Genomic DNA, 17,745 nt, shown 5'->3' on the forward strand with positions numbered 1-17,745 from the left:
GTGATAAATTTTCAGTGCTCTGTTACACTGAAACGGTTTACCGCAAATTACAAAATAAGTATGTTTCATTCTTAATTTGTAAATTATTGACGATAATAACTCACTCTTAAGAAAGCACTCTCATATGAAGGCATCAACCTTCGATAAATAATTACGTGAAACTTTATTATAGTAATAATTATAATAAATCATTCCAGAATGACGTGATTTTGTGACTCTCCGGTAAGTGCGCATTAAATCTTATGAATGCTAACGAAAGTCGATACCTGAACATGCGGTCGTCGATATTGTGTTCGACGTCAAAATGACAAACACATTGCTGGAATTATTGCCAAGGAGTATTACCCACTCTTTGCAGGGTCCATGGAATGCTACTGAGATAAAAATATAATGGTAGTGAAACATCATAAAGGCAAACAATCGAACGACGATGGCGAGGGTGGATCAGTCAAATAATCATGGCAAATAAAAAACCACAACCAGTTTCATGCAAAATTCTAAAAGTATGCAACATTAACTGTTCTTAAAGTCGTGAGAGTAAATTAACAAAATTCAAAGTTTTAGCTGATCGATTGCGTGTACTTCAAGCTGAGAATGGATCGTGTTTGCATTTCAGATTACTAATTATTTGAACAGGTAACGCCACATTTATTATTTATATTAGGCGGTAATTTTTGTTAGAGACATTTGATGATGTTCTTATGTGATTGCTGCAATATTCTTGAGTTCTTGCTGTTGGTAAATACTGAAACCTAACTTGCAATTCGGATACAGTAACTTTTGAAATATTATCGAATGCTCTGTAATAAACAACTTTTCCATTTTATTCTGAGCTGCACTTTAACAACACTTGAATTCCATTTTGTAACAAAACACCACACATTTTCTGCCAAAACTAAGTACATTAATTACCGTCCATCACTTCAGTTACTTTTACTTAAACACAATTTCCACTGTCATTACACAACTGACAGTACTGCCCACATACGGTCGCATCCGCCATCACACACATAAATTTTAACAGTGTCAGGAGGCTTCGACATTATAAGGAAACAATATTTTAATTAGTTTGCAATAACGAATTATGCGTGTAAAATTTCTTACGAATAAGATTACTCTTGTCAGAAAACTTAAACATAGTTCTTACGATTTTAGCATCAAATACAGACACTTTCACAAGTATTACATCATCAGTATGGTATTTTTAACAATCAATTTATTTCAATATGTTAATTTTGAACATAATTATATTTATGAGTCACTTTCTTACAATTGCCATAGTTCATTAGTACAATTCTAATTATTTTATACAAATTATTGATTACATGTTCTATTTAAGATTATTAATTAATGTGTGTTTATTTTAAGAACAGCTGGCTTGGTCTTCTTGCAAATCCTTGAAGGATATAGTTCTACTGAAGTAATTTTATATATAGGGTACAAACGATAAATGTTTACAACATAGCACAGTGGTGTAGAGGAAGTCGAGATGAACAATTTTATTTACAGCACTTTGTGGTCTATCAAGTACAAAAACTAGCTCAGTTTGGCTTACAAAAACCGTACAGTGCATGTGCGACGAGAGATATTTTCAACATTCTCTGTTTCTTTGTGTAAACTAGTAGCCGTAAAGAAAAAATGAATATGATCTTTTTTGTAGGAATTTTTTTGCAGTGATTTGTTTTCGCTGAAGGTCGTGGTATTTTTGTTACTCAAGAAAAGCAATTAAGAGTGACCTTCAAAAGCATCCTCACTCCCAAAAAACCCCTTCCCCACCACACCAGTCAGAACTTCGAGTATGTTGTTCATATGGCTCTCCTTCCTACCATTGCCTAAAAATTTGCGAAAATACGAATTAATTATCACGTTTAACCTTTTCTTATCTTCATTGACTGTGCTGTTATGCAACTGGCTTGATGATCTACTTTTTTTAACATTATTAATCTTAACTTTCCTGTGAAGGTAATGAAAGAAAAACGACTTCATAAACGTTATGCAAAAGCTATTTAGGTTTGCCATTTGATCTAAACTTAACCCTTACGTACATAGTAGTATCGTGTTAAGAAGGCCAAACAAAACGATTTAATTAATAATTTTTCTACTAAAATTCACAAGATTGTGAGTTAAAATTTTCACAAACGTCATGTCTACAATTTTTATCTGCACAACTAAGCTGATGGCGTATTAGCCCAGTTAATGAAGACTAAAGAAAGGCTGAATGTCTCAAATAATTCGTGCAGTTCTAATACTTTGGATAGCAGTGGGAAGGAATGCTATAGGTAATAACTCTTGAATAACTGAATACCGCAGTCTCTATAGAAAACAAATCTCAGAAAAAAATTAAACTGCATGAAATTTTCTACAAAAAAGACGTTATTCATTTCTTCTCTAATAATATGGACGAACAGATAGAGAGAACACTCAAAATCTCGCGTTAAGCGCTTGAGCCGTAGCTGGCGCCGTTTTTGTAGGCCAAATAGAGGTTTGTAGGCCACTAGGGACGAACTGATCAGGTTATGAGGGTGTAGGGTGAAGACAGTTGGCAAGCTGTGTTAAGGAACAGGGGCCACACAAAGAGAAAAATATCTGACAGTTTCATCATTGGGACAAACAGTAGAATTGCCTTGCTACCTCAGTTAACTAAAAGAAGCTCAGACAGATGTAAGCATAGTTAATACTCAACAAACTTTCACTGGGAAACCAACTGTTTGAAAAAAAAACTAGAAAGAAGGTGGAAAGTTCTGTTGTAGGTAGTAGCCATGGAAGAGTTGGGGCCAGGTCTTTCAGGAAAAATCAGGCGACAGGTACCAGGCCACAAGATTTTTCAAGCCTAGTGCATGTCTTAGCCAAGTGATAGAGGATGTAAGATTATTGCGCAAGGATTTTACAAGTGGAGCAGAAAATAGTATTGTTAGGAATCAGGGTTACAATATTGAGTGTGACCTGGTAAAAATATCATCTGTAACAAACCATACAAATGTTGGTTTTATTCTTGCTTTCATACAGTATGATTGGTCCCAATTGAACAACTCTGTCAGGAGTGTCAATATGGAGCTAGGTCAGCTGCTTCAGGAGGCTACTTTATGGTTGGTTCCTGTTGATGCTACTGGGAGGTGGGACTTCAAAAGGCATGGCCTGAATCTCAGTAGGAAAGGGAAGGATATATTGGCCAGGATAATAGCAAAATCTGTAAATGGGAGGGGGGACTGTAATTCATGGGAGTAGCACTTTTTTAGACTATTGTCAGTGTCCAATGATTCAACATTGAATGAAATTAAGCTTAATGACAAGCTCAGACAGGCAGGTACTAGAAATGTTAAAATATCATAAGATTATCATAAAAGTACATGGAAAAATTATGTCAGTATGCCTATGTCACAAGATTCTCATGAAAGCACATGTAACCAGAGACACTATGTAGAGAGGAGGGGTTTCATATACAATAAAATTTATCATAGTGTGAAAAATTTAGAAACTAAATTTTTGTTGTTCAAACCAGCATATAGAAGCATGGGAATGCGAGCTTAAAATAAAAAATGGTACTTTTAGAATTGTAGCTGTGTATAGGTTGCCATTGGGATTTTTTCATGAAAAACGTGTATTCTTTGTTGTGCTATCTGTTCTACAGAGGGAAGCAAGTTGTTTCTGGGGATTTCAGTTTAGATTTTCTGAAAAAGTCTGACAGAAAGCTTGACTTTGAAGTATTACTTGGTTCTTTCAATTTGATGTCAGTTATTGATTTTACTACTTGACTAGCACAGGAAGGAAGCAAACTGAAGTATAATGTTTTTATAGACCAAGATAAGTTTAATCAATGCAAAACAGTCCTCCAAAATAGTGCAGTCAATTAACAATTTAACAATGGCAAGTTTTAGGGAAAGCTTTCAACAGTTAGTACAGGGAACCTGATGCTAATTTAAAATTTAACCTATTTTATAATATCTTTGTTGTCTATTTGAAAACAATATCCCTAAAAAATAGTGAATCATAATTGTAAGAAACCATCTAAAAAGCTATGGCTTACTAAAGGGATAAAAATATATTGTAAACAGAAAAGTAAAACGTATCTTATACCTAGAAGGAATGATAATCCAGAAATAATCATACATTATAAAAAGTACTGCACTGTATCAATAAAAGTTACTAGAAAGTCCAGGAGTATGTGTATTATGTCTGAGTTTTGCACCTCTGATAATAAAAGTAAAACAATTTGAAATATTGTTGAAATGGAAAGAGGGCATCTGGGAGCACAGAAAGACTAAATTTCTATCAAACTCGATAAAAAGTTTGTTAACAAAACGTCAGAAGCAGAAAAAATTTAATAACCATTTTTAAGTAATGTAGAGAAAATAGGATTCTGTTATTTACTAGAAAATGCAAGGCTGTAATAGAAGAGGCAAGTCCTATGCAATTTAATAAAACTGAAATTCAACCCACCTCGCCTACTGAAATGAGGAAAGTAGAAATTCACTCAAAAGTAAAAGTTCACATGGAGTTTATGACCTTTCCAACATACTAAAAGCTTGTTCTCAACAGATTAGTAGGATTTTCAGCCATAAATATAATAGCTCACTAAAACAGAACATTGTTAAACAATTGCATAAAAATGTGATAGTTCTGATGCTAACAACTACCACCAATCTCACTTCTGACAGCTATATCCAAAATTCTTGAATGAATAATGTATTCAAGAGTAGATTCACATATTTGTAAAAATGAAGTACTAACAAAACGACAATTTCAATAGAATATCCTATATATGCTTTCACTGATCAAATATCAGATGGTCTGAACAACCAAACATCACATACTGGGATATTTTGTGATGTCTCAAAGGCTTTTGACAGCATGAATCATGAAATTCTTCTAGATAAGCTTAAGTGTCGTGGTATGAATGGAATAATACAGAAATAGTTTAGTTCATACGCAGAGCGAGATGGCGCAGTGTTTAGCATATTGGACGCACATTTGGAAGGACTGCTGTTCAAACCAGCGTCCAGTCAACCTGAACTGGTGTCACAGAGCTCAGGTTTGGATCTCTTATTGTTCTTAGTATATATTAATGACTTGCACTGTATGTTCAGGAAGATGCAAAGCTAGTTCTTTTAGCTGATGATACAAGTGTTGTAATCAAGCCCAAAAAACAAGAATAAGCTGAGGAAATTGTAAACAATGTCTTTTAGAAAATTATTAAGTGGATCTCTGCAAATGGACTCTCACTAAATTTTGAGAAAACACAATACATACAATTCTATACAGTGAATGGCATAACCCAATTGATAAATATAGACTTTGAACAGCAGTCTGTTGCTAAGGAAGAATTTCATAATTTTTGGGTGTGTGCATTGACCAGAAATTTAATTGGAAGAAACACATTAATGATCTGCTGAAACGATTAGGTCAAGCTACTTATGCCATTAAGCTTATTGTAAATATAGGCCTACTGTGCCTATTTTCATTCACTGCTTTCATATGGCATCATATTTTGGGGCAATTCATCATTAAGAGAAAGAGCATTAATTGCACAAAAGTGTGTAATCAGAATACTAGCTGGAACCCACCCAAGATCACTTTACAGACATTTACTTAAGGAACTTGGGATATTCACCGTACCTTCGCAATACATATATTCACTCACGAAATTTGTTATTAATAACCCATACCAATTCGAAAATAATAGCAAACTGCATAGGTACAACACTGGAAGATAAGATGATCTTCATTATTCTGGGTTAAATCTGACTTTGGCACAGAAAGGGGTAAATCATGCTGCACAAAAATCTTTGAGAATTTACCAAATAGCATTAAAAGTCTGACAGACAGCCAACCAGCATTTAAAAACAAATTAAAAGAATTTCCAGATGACAACTCCTTCTACTCAATAGATCAATTTTTAGATATGTAGTTGTAGCTGTAAAAAAAAAAAAAAGAAAAAAGAAAAAATTATATTGTGGAAAGGAAACTGTCATTTTCCACATCATTAAGAAATTCAGTATTCATGATCTATGGAACAAGTGCTAAGGTAATGTAATGCAATTGTCTTAGATCAAATTTTTTGATTTGACATCCTCTACACACAGTGGTACATTGTAAATAGTTATCTTTTGCACCCTGTACATAGCATTAAATATCATTTTACAATTATTGGTGTCAATTGAAAGTTAAAATATGACTATTAATGTATGTAATGGAATTGTGATCTATCATATCCTATATGAGACAAATGTATGACAGTATGAGAGTCTCTGTCAGTTACATTTTGAGGAGTGAAAAGTGTTTGACATGGTGTGCCTCCTGCAAAATGGTAAGAAACAATGTGGGATCGGTTGCCAGATATGTGAGTGGTTCAAAGACTCTTAAGTAACACAAGGGGCATTCAGTAAGTAATGAAACACATTTTTTCTGAAAGCAGGAGGTTTTCACTCAGGATTCCAATACACCACATTATTTCCCACTCTTTGGCTACAAAACCTTATTTTTCAATATAATCTATGAAATAGCCTTAAGCCACCTTACTGGGAGGCCTTGTATCCCCTCAGGGTGCCACTCTACTGTTTGATGTAGGAGCCACCATCTTGCTAGATCAAAAACCTCACCATCATCCACTTACTGCTTCCCAAGGGGTGCACCCTTCCTTGGACCAAACACATGGAAGATAGAAGGTACGAGATCTGGGTCGAGGGTGGATGAGGACGAACAGTGCAATCAAGTTTTGTGAGCTCCTCTCAGGTGCACAGACTTGTTTGAGAGCTTGCAGTGGCATGGAAGAGAAGTTCTTTTGCATTTTTGTGGCAATGAACACGTTGAAGCCGTTTCTTATATTTACTGAGGAGGGTGTGTGCAGCCAGTCATCACGTGAGAGATCGGAGAGATTTTCACAGTCTAGATGTGATGATGCCAGGCGCCTCGCCCATCGACTCACCCTGCTTTTGTTCACTGTTAGGTCTCCACAGTCATGCTGCAAGCGCCTATGAACATTTGCGATGCTGAATGACGGTTCTTGCTTGCAATGCACCTTCGTCACAGACGCCAATTTGAAGGTTACGTACAACGCTGCTGGTAACAGGAACTTCGTGAAACTTAGGGGTTGAAGTGGAATTATTCCACGATGTTGCACAACAAATTTTGCTTGTTTACACAGAAATTGGCTGAGAAAAAAAGTGTTGCGTTGCTTATTGAATGCCCCTCGGCGAACCCAGAACGTTTTTCTTGCAGCGAGTGTTCATCAGAGACCAGGGTATCGTCAGGAGTGCCCCAGGGAAGTGTGATAGGACGGCTATTGTTTTTTATGTACACAAATGAGTTGAAGGACTGGGTGAACAACAGTTTGCAGCTGTTTGCTGATAATGGTGTGGTGTAAGTTGAATGACTATAGGGGGATATAAGGTGACTTAGACGAAATTTGTGGTTTGTGTTCTAACTGCAGAAAAATGTAAGTTAATGCAGATGAGTGGTAAATCAATCCCTTAATGTTCGAACAGGCATTAGTAGAGTGGCTGATACAGTGACGCTGGTTAAATGTCAAGATGTAACATTGCAAAGTAATATGAAATGTAACGAGCATATAACGGCGGTAGTAGGGAAGGTGAAGGCAAATTGTCGACTTTGGTTTATTAGGAAAATTTTAGGAAAGTATGATTCATCTCTAAAAGAGACCTCTTATGGAAAATTAGTGCAACCCTGGAATCCCACCAGTTCTGATTAAAGCAAGACATCGAAGTGGGCTGCTAGATTCTTTACCAGTAGGTTCCATCAACACGCAGGTATTACAGAGATACTTCAAAAACTCAAATGGGGCCTATTGTAGAGCAGGCGACGTTCTTTTCGAAGAACGCTATTAAGGAAATAAGAGAACCGGTATTTGGAGCCGACTAACACAACGATTCTACCGCCGCCAACTTACATTTCGCATATGAATCACGAAGCTAAGAGAAATTTGGACTCGCACAGAGGCAAATAGATAGTCGTTTCTCCGTCGCTCTGTTTGCGAATTGAACAGGAAAGAAAATGACTAGTCGTGATACAAGGTATCATCCGTTACGCCCCTTACGGTGGCGTGCGGAGTATGGATGTAGATGTAGAATACAAGGAAAGAAAACGTAAGGAAGACCCCAACTGGCAAACCCATAAATCATGCTGGAATCGATAAGTATGTCAAACGAAGGAGGTAGGCTGTAATAGACAACAATCGAGAATTGCCAGCCATTTAAAGGCTGATCATGAAGAAGATAAAACTCCCTAATGATGACTTGGAAATGTGCTATTCAATGATAAACTGTAAATAGCTTGCGTTAAAACAACGAATTTTTGCCTACAGACAGACATTTGCAAGAGTCGTTGCCCCACAAACTAGCGTTGCAAAAATGTGTCCCTCGACATATTAAATAATGGTTTACACCCTGACAGTGTCGCATACTTTGTAACCGCTGTCGCAACTTCACACGATGTATCAGAATGCAGTATGCAACAAGCAAGAAAATAGCTGCCTCCATAGTAAGCAATCAGCCATTTACTTAACGCAAAAATCACAACCTCCAGATTTTTACTATTTTTGCATTTAAAGTGTGTATCTCACTGCTTTTATGTCAAAATAGGTGAGAGACTCTGAATTAAAATTTTCGTTTTGAGGTATGTTGGAAGATTAGCTTTGAAACCCTGTTTATTTCACCAAAAGTTCTCTAAGAAATTTTTACCTTCTGTTTATTTCTTTTGCTGTTCGTTCAGTAATTGTATTCAGTTAGCCTAATTCCTGAGATTGTTAATGTATGTAATTTTACAATTTTGTTTTTGAAAGAAAAGTAGTTCTCGAGTTCCCAGCCGCGTCCCAAATGCGGTCTCCTTTACATGTGAACCACACTTTCCTAATAAAGCTCCCAATAAACTAAGGTCGGCCATTCTCCTTCCCTACCACACTTCTCACATGCTCGTTCCATTTCATATCGCTTAGCAACGTTGATCCCAGGCATTTAAACGACTTGAATGTGTCAAGTAGGTCAGTAATAATACCGTATCCGAACATTATAGGTTTGTTCTTCCCTCTCATCTGCTTTAAATTATATTTTTACACATTTGGAGCTAGTTACCCTTCATCAGGCCAATTAGAAATTTTGTCTAAGTCGTCTTCTACTTCCTACAGCCACTCAACTTCAGCACCTTACCGTACACCACAGCATCATCAGCAAACAACCGCAGATCTGCCCTCCCCGTCCACCATATCCTTTATGTACATAGAGAACAAAAGCAGTACTATCACACTTCCCTGGGGCACTCCTGACGTTAACCTTGTCTCTGATGCACACTCGCCGTCGAGACAACACAATGGATTATATTGCTTAAGGAGTCTTGATCCAGTCACATATCTGTGAACTTACTCCATATGCTTGTACATTCGTTAACAGCCTGCAATGGGGCACCTTGTCAAATGCTTTCCAGAAGTCAAGAAATATGGAATCAGTCGGTTGTTCTTCATCCATAGTTCGCAGAGTATCACGTGAAAAAAGGATAGGCTGAGTTTCACACGAGAGATGCTTTCTAAAACCATTCTGATTCATGGACATTAGGTTCTCAGTCTCAAGAAAGTTTGTTGTATTCGAACTGAGAATATGTTCAAGGAGTCTGCAGCAAAACTAAATGACCTGGAATTTTGCGGATCCATTCCTTTACGCTTCTTATATATTGTCGACCCCCCCCCCCCCCCCCCCGGCCCCCATGAACCATGGACCTTACCGTTGGTGGGGAGGCTTGCGTGCCTCAGCGATACAGATGGCCGTACCGTAGGTGCAACCACAATGGAGGGGTATCTGTTGAGAGGCCAGACAAACGTGTGGTTCCTGAAGAGGGGCAGCAGCCTTTCCAGTAGTTGCAGGGGCAACAGTCTGGATGATTGGCTGATCTGGTCTTGTAACAATAACCAAAACGGCCTTGCTGTGCTGGTTCTGCGAACGGCTGAAAGCAAGGGGAAACTACAACCGCAATTTTTCCCGAGGTCCTGCAGCTTTACTGTATGGTTAAATGACGATGGCGTCCTCTTGGGTAAAATATTCCGGAGGTAATATAGTCCCCCATTCGGATCTCCAGGCGGGGACTACTCAAGAGGATGCCGTTATCAGGAGAAAGAAAACTGGCGTTCTACGGATTGCAGCATGGAATGTCAGATCCCTTAATCGGGCAGGTAGATTAGAAAATTTAAAAAGGGAAATGGGTAGGTTAAAGTTAGATATAGTGGGAATTAGCGAAGTTCGGTGGCAGAAGGAACAAGACTTTTGGTCAGGTGAATACAGGGTTATAAATACTAAATCAAATAGTGGTAATGCAGGAGCAGGTTTAATAATGAATAAAAGAATAGGGATGCGGGTAAGCTACTACAAACAGCATGGCGAACGCATTATTGTGGCCAAGATAGACACGAAGCCCACGCCTACTACAGTAGTACAAGTTTACATGCCAACTAGCTCTGCAGATGATGAAGAAATTGATGAAATGTATGATGAGATAAAAGAAATTATTCAGATAGTGAAGGGAGACAAAAATTTAATAGTCATGGGTGACTGGAATTCGAGTGTAGGAAAAGGGAGAGAAGGAAACATAGTAGGTGAATATGGTTTGGGGAAAAGAAATGAAAGAGGAAGCCGTCTGGTAGAATTTTGCACAGAGCATAACTTAATCATGGCTAACACTTGGTTCAAGAACCATAAAAGAAGATTGTATGCATGGAAGAATCCCAGAGATAGTAAAAGGTATCAGATAGATTATATAATAGTAAGACAGAGATTTAGGAACCAGGTTTAAAATTGTAAGACATTTCCAGGGGCAGATGTGGACTCTGACCACAATCTATTGGTTATGAACTGCAGATTAAAATTGAAGAAACTGCAAAATGGTGGGAATTTAAGGAGATGGGACCTGGATAAACTGACCAAACCAGAGGTTGTACAGAGTTTCAGGGAGAGTATAAGGAAACAATTGACAGCGGTGGGGGAAAGAAGTACAGTAGAAGAAGAATGGGTAGCACTGAGGGATGAAGTAGTGAAGGCAGCAGAGGATCAAGTAGGTAAAAAACGGGGGCTTCTAAAAATCCTTGGGTAACAGGAGAAATATTGAATTTAATTGATGAAAGGATAAAATATAAAAATGCAGTAAATAAAGCAGGCAAATAGGAATACAAACGTCTCAAAAATGAGATCGACAGGAAGTGAAAAATGGCTAAGCAGGGATGGCTAGAGGACAAATGTAAGGATGTAGAGGCTTATCTCACTAGGGGTAAGATAGATACTGCCTACAGGAAAATTAAAGAGACGTTTGGAGAAAAGAGAACAACTTGTATGAATCAAGAGCTCAGATGGAAACCCAGTTCTAACCACAGAAGGGAAAGCAGAAAGATGGAAGGAGTATATAGAGGGCCTATACAAGGGCTATGTACTTGAGGACTATATTATAGAAATGGAAGAGAATGTAGATGAAGATGAAATGGGAGATACGATATTGCGTGAAGAGTTTGACAGAGCACTGAAAGACCTGAGCCGAAACAAGGCCTCAGGAGTAGACAACATTCCATTAGAACTACTGACAGCCTTGGGAGAGCCAGTCCTGACAAAACTCCACCATCTGGTGAGCAAGATGTATAAGACAGGCGAAATACCCTCAGACATCAAGAAGAATATAACAATTCCAATCCCAAAGAAAGCAAGTGTTGACAGATGTGATAATTACCAAACTATCAGTTTAATAAGTCACAGCTGCAAAATACTAACACGAATTCCTTATAGACGAATGGAAAAACTGGTAGAAGCCGACATCGGGGAAGATCAGTTTGGATTCCGTAGAAATACTGGAACACATGAGGCAATATTGACCTTACAACTTATCTTAGAAGAAAGATTAATGAAAGGCAAACCTACGTTTCTAGCATTTGTAGACTTAGAGAAAGCTTTTGACAATGTTGACTTGAATACTCTCTTCCAAATTCTGAAGGTGGCAGCGGTAAAATACAGGGAGCGAAAGGCTATTTACAATTTGTACAGAAACCAGATGGCAGTTATAAGAGTTGAAGGACATGAAAGGGAAGCAGTGGTTGGGAAGGGAGTGAGACAGGGTTGTAGTCTCTCCCCAATGTTTTTCAATCTGTATATTGAGCAAGCAGTAAAGGAAACAAAAGAAAAATTCGGAGTAGGTATCAAAATCCATGGAGAAGAAATCAAAATGTTGAGGTTCGCCGATGACATCGTAATTCTGTCAGAGACAGCAAAGGACTTGGAAGAGCAGTTGAACGGAATAGATATTGTCTTGAAAGGAGGATATAAGATGAACATCGACAAAAGCAAAACGAGGATAATGGAATGTAGTCGAATTAAGTCGGGTGATGCTGAGGGAATTAGATTATGAACTGAGATACTTAAAGCAGTAAAGGAGTTTTGTTATTTGGGGAGCAAAATAACTGATGATGGTCGAAGTAAAGAGGATATAAAATGTAGACTGGCAATGGCAAGGAAAGCGTTTCTGAAGAAGAGAAATTTGTTAACATCGAGTATAGATTTAAGTGTCAGGAAGACATTTCTGAAAGTATTTGTATGGAGTGTAGCCATGTATGGAAGTGAAACATTGACGATAAATAGTTTGGACAAGAAGAGAATAGAAGCTTTCGAAATGTGATGCTACAGAAGAATGCTGAAGATTAGATGGGTAGATCACATAACTAATGAGGAGGAATTGAATAGGATTGGGGAGAAGATGAGCTTGTGGCACAACTTGACCAGAAGAAGGGATCGGTTGGTAGGACATGTTCTGAGGCATCAAGGGATCACCAATTTAGCTTTGGAGGGCATCGTGGAGGGTAAAAATCGTAGAGGGAGACCAAGAGATGAATACACTAAGCAGATTCAGAAGGATGTAGGTTGCAGTAGGTACTGGCAGATGAAGAAACTTGCACAGGATAGGGTAGCATGGAGAGCTGCATCAAACCAGTCTCAGGACTGAAGACCACAACAACAACAACAATATACTGTCGCTTGGAACTTTGTGCTGGGCATGTGATTCACGATAAATTCAAGATAGGTAAGGGGTCAAAGCCATAGAGTACTCTTGTAAAACTGACTGGGATTCCATCCAGACCTGGTGACTTATTTGCTCTCAAATCCGTAAGTCGTTTCTCTAAGCCATAGATGCTTATTACTGTGTCGTCCATAAAGGAGTCTGTCCGATGGTCAAATGACAGTACGCTTGCACGATTCTCCTGCGTGATAGGTTTCTTGAACGCGAAATTTAAAACCTCGACTTTCTTTTTCCTAACTTCATCTGCCGCACCAGACTAGTCAACAAGGGACTGAATGGAGGCCTCGCACCCGCTTAGCGATTTTATATACGACCAGAATTTTCTCGGGTTCTCTGCCGGATCTTTTGCTAAGGTGTAACGGTGGTAGTTGTTGAATGCTTCGCGCATAGATCTTTTAACAGACGCACGATGCTCTACTTACCTTTGCTGTCGTTATTTGTGCATTCTCTGTTGAACCGTGTGTGCAGAAGTCCCTGATTCCTCATCACGTTCCGAATTTCGTTGTTAAGCCATGGTGGGTACATTCCATCCTTTATCCATTTACTAGGCACATAATTCTCCAGAACACGATTTACAATATGCTCAAACTTTGTCCATAATTCCTCTATATCCATCTCACTGGAACTAAGTGCTGTCAGTTCACTGTCTAAGTAAGATGCTAACAATAGCTAATTTGCTGTATTAGTAGAAACACTCTCCTAGTCTTCCTGACTGATTAACTTCCGTAACCGTAGTTGCTGAATGACACGACGATCGCTAATCCCAGTTTCTACACTGACACTGTCGATAAGCGCTCGCCTACTCGTAGCTATAAGATCTAGGAGATTTCCATTGCGTGTGGGCTACAGAGATAACTGCTCAAGACAGTTTTCAGAAAACGTGTCCAACAGTATTTCGCACGTCTGTCTGTCTGCACTCCCCACAATGCATTCATAGCCATACCAGTCTGCACTCGGTAGGTTTAAGTCGCCTCTAACTAGTATTACATGATCGGGGTATTTACACACTACTGACCGCAACTATGTTTGAAAGACTTAGAACTATCGCAATGAAATCGAGTGGTTGGTAAAAACATTTAACAATTAACTTGGTTTCACGTAGACCTGTTATACGCAACCAGATAACTTCACTGCCACACATAACTTCGACCTCAATAGAGACAATATTTTTGTCAACTGCAATGAACACCTCCCCTCCTATGACCTTCGATCTGTCATTCCGATATGGATTCCACGACTCGCTAAATATCTCAAAGCTTTCCACTTCGGGGTTCAGCCAGCTCACGGTTCCAAGAATGATTTGTGCAAGAATTTTCCTTCGTTACGAGTACTTCGACAGTTTACTGACAGAACTTTGACAGTCGAAGTGTCTATACTTTGAACTGGGTCTGGCTTCCTTTCTTATGTATCGACAGGTGAGTGTTTATCAGAGCACCTCAAACTACCGCCTAGCCTAGAAAACATTCATGTGCACTCCACAAGTACGCTGGTACCTGAGTAGCTGCTTCCTCTGTGTAGTGCACCCCTGGTCTAACAATGGGAGTCCTAAAAATCCCCACACGATAACACAGGTCTACAAATCTGCAGCCAAGGCAGAGTCGACGAAGCCTTTGGTTGTGACTCTCGACTCAGTTCCAAAACAAAAGGACCCCAATCAACTCTGGGAACAATGCTGCAAACCGCGAGCTCTGCTTGCACGCCATGCATGGGCCAACAGTTTTCGCCACCTCCGCCAGCCGCCTTTATGAACTAAGGATGGTCTCAGAACCCATGTGACAGATGTCGTTGGTGCTAACATGAGCCACAACTTACAGACGACTCTACCCTGCATACTCAATAGCTGCATGAAAGATACTTCCATATCTCGGATGAGGCCTCCTGGCAGATATACTCAGCGCCCATTATCTTTCTTTCCAGTCCTGAATGCTATCTGCCTAAGAGGCTCCATAACGCTCCTAACGTTGGAGCTCCTGATAACTAGTAAATCCCCCCCCCCCCCCTCCCATGTGTGTGCTTTGACCTTGCTGAAGGAGGGGCCACTTACCCACTCACAGGCTGAATGGGCGAGGCCCAGCAGCCAGTCTCCAAATTGTCCCTCCACCCCGAGCGACGCGAACGAGTTACCACATGCTACTCACCTTGCTGTAAGGGCAGATCCGCTGCTTTGGGTGCACTAGGAGGTGCCTTGGAAGCAGAGCCCATGGGCAAAACAAGCCACAGCTGAGGTGTTCCACGCGATGCGCTAGATTCCCTGACACTGCCACACCCCAAGGCAGTAGCCTGAAGGGGAATGACCATAGCCAAATGCGCATTTAGCTGTTCTCGAACTGTCGAACTGAGGTCAGTTCCTCCTGTGTTCACACACAGCACTCACACATCCTAACCATCCTAGCAAAACTAACTGAGGAAGTAAACAATGATCCTAGATATGCAACTTGCTACCTTCACAATGTATCACCACTGAGCTATGTAGCTGGTTAATCAGTGAGCAACTATTGCTGAGTGAATTTACCCTGACAAAGACGCGAGACTGAACCTCTTACACAGAAAAACATGCACGAAATTTAATAAATATTCTTCGAGGAAAACACAGAAAAAGATAGACACTTAACTTGCCGCTCTGTAGATGTGAATCTGCTGAGAGCTGCTGCCTGACTCATGAGTCATTTCTACGAGTTGGTCGATTGCAACAGTGACTCATTGATATTATAGTCATAGAATACTTCATTTTTTTCCGTTTTGTGAAGTGCTGAGTTTTACGTTTCTGAACATTTAAAGCAAGCTACCAATCTTTGCACCACTCTAGAATCTTATCAAGATTCGACTGATTAGTTATGCTGTTTTTTCAGATAGTACTTCATTATAGATATAATTGTCTGCAAGGTCATTAACATACAATATGAACAGCAATGGTCCTAACAAACTTCCCTGATATCGCATCAACCAGATCCAAGAGTGCCACTCACTGTATCTGTAACAATATTCACTGCTAGAATGAGATTTTCACTCTGCAGCGGAGTGTGTGCAGATATGAAACTTCCTGGCAGATTAAAACTGTGTGCCGGACCGAGACTCGAACTCGGGACCTTTGACTTTCGCGGGCAAGTGCTCTACCAACTGCGCTACCCAAGCACGACTCACGCCCCCTCCTCACAGCTTTACTTCTGCCAGTACCTCGTCTCCTACTTTCCAAACTTTACAGACGCTCTCCTGCGAACCTTGCAGAACTAGCACTCCTGAAAGAAAGGATATTTCGGGGACATGGCTTAGCCACAACCTGGGGGATGTTTCCAGAATGAGTCGTGCTTGGGTAGCTCAGTTGGTAGAGCACTTGCCCGCGAAATGCAAAGGTCCCGAGTTCGAATCTCGGTCTGGCACACAGTTTTAATCTTCCATGAAGTTTAATATTCACTACAGCAACCTGCTGTACTTTAAATACCTCATCTGCATACAAAAGACCCTTTGCGTGTCTGACAACGTTACAGGTTCTGCTTCCTGGTCGCCTGCAGTAAAATCTTGTGATGCCAGAATTGTTTCAGTCTGGGCTGGGCTAATATTTACGTTGCCCTTATCGTTCATTACTGCCAATTTGAACAGATTAGTCTAATCATGAGGATCCAGATCAAACAAATTACTTACATGTTCATTTGAGGACAACTTTCTTGGCCTGTGTTTGTTGCTCCAGTGCTTTCATGCTACCTCCACTGCCTGCATAACTCTTCAGTGTCCAGCACTGCCTCCATATTAAAAGTCTAGCATCCTTCTTAACATTATGATTATTATTATTCATTTTCTCACCACCATATAGTGCTATTTCTAACATAACTTCACCTCTTCCTTCCACGGACATCACTCGGGAGAAAATCTAATTTCTTGGCCGCTGTCTCTCATGACTATCAATCTGCTGCTGACTGCCGCCTTGCCTACTATTATCTGATTTTTGTTACTCAACTGATTTCCACGAACATGGAAATTCTGCTGATAATCTTTAACATCTCAGTGGAAGTGCACTCGATCACATTTCTGTACTTCCTACAAGTTTATTTCTCCCCTGTTGTTCCCATTGCTTCTCTGAAATCCTTTTCCCCTGTTTGCGGTAGCACATGGTGTTGTCCACACACTCCACAAAATCAAGGAAAACTCCTGTCGTATCTGTGAGACATTCGGTGGAGGATGCAATTGGGGGGGAGGGGGAGTCGCCCCCACCCCCCACCCCCTTGCGGGCCACCGGCATTGCCACTAGAGATGGGGGATCTGCTCCTGAACTGATTCATAGAGTTGAATCTTTCAAAGGAGTGAACAATCAGTGATTCAGAAAAAAAGAACGGTTGCTCCAAACGTTTCCCACAGCAGAGAGAGAGAGAGAGAGAGAGAGTTGGAGCAGACCAGGGGGGCCTCTGCTCTCTGCTGGTCAGAGCACATAGCACACAACATAGCCTGCGCCGGCCTCTGCCCTGCTTGTGCCTTGGCTGCCTGCATTGTGCGTGGCCCATTGGATTTTGTGTTTCACATATGCCGTGCCGTCTCTGTGCTTCCTCTGCCGCGTGCAGTGTCTGGCGCACCGCAACTTAGCATCGAGCTCTGTCGGCGATCGTTTCAGTCGCACGTCCTGCCCTCTGGGCAGTTGATGCGAGCAACAGGACAGAGAGCCTCCTAGCGGAGAACATAAGAACTACTTGCAACAACCTGTTCACAAGA

At 40.1% G+C, this 17,745-nt stretch overlaps 1 protein-coding gene across 1 annotated transcript in view; it reads left to right on the top strand.

The window, feature by feature from the left end:
- The first annotated feature begins 309 nt into the window (after positions 1-309).
- The window catches only part of LOC126335366 (TBC1 domain family member 20), a 185,325-nt gene continuing 167,889 nt past the window's right edge, over positions 310-17,745 (top strand). The window contains exon 1 of the mRNA XM_049998570.1: positions 310-636. The gene's annotated coding sequence lies outside the window, so the exon portion shown is untranslated. The remainder of the gene's footprint in view (positions 637-17,745) is intronic.

Source organism: Schistocerca gregaria, chromosome 2 (genome assembly GCF_023897955.1).
Source record: "Schistocerca gregaria isolate iqSchGreg1 chromosome 2, iqSchGreg1.2, whole genome shotgun sequence".
NCBI classification, from domain to species: Eukaryota; Metazoa; Arthropoda; class Insecta; order Orthoptera; family Acrididae; genus Schistocerca; species Schistocerca gregaria.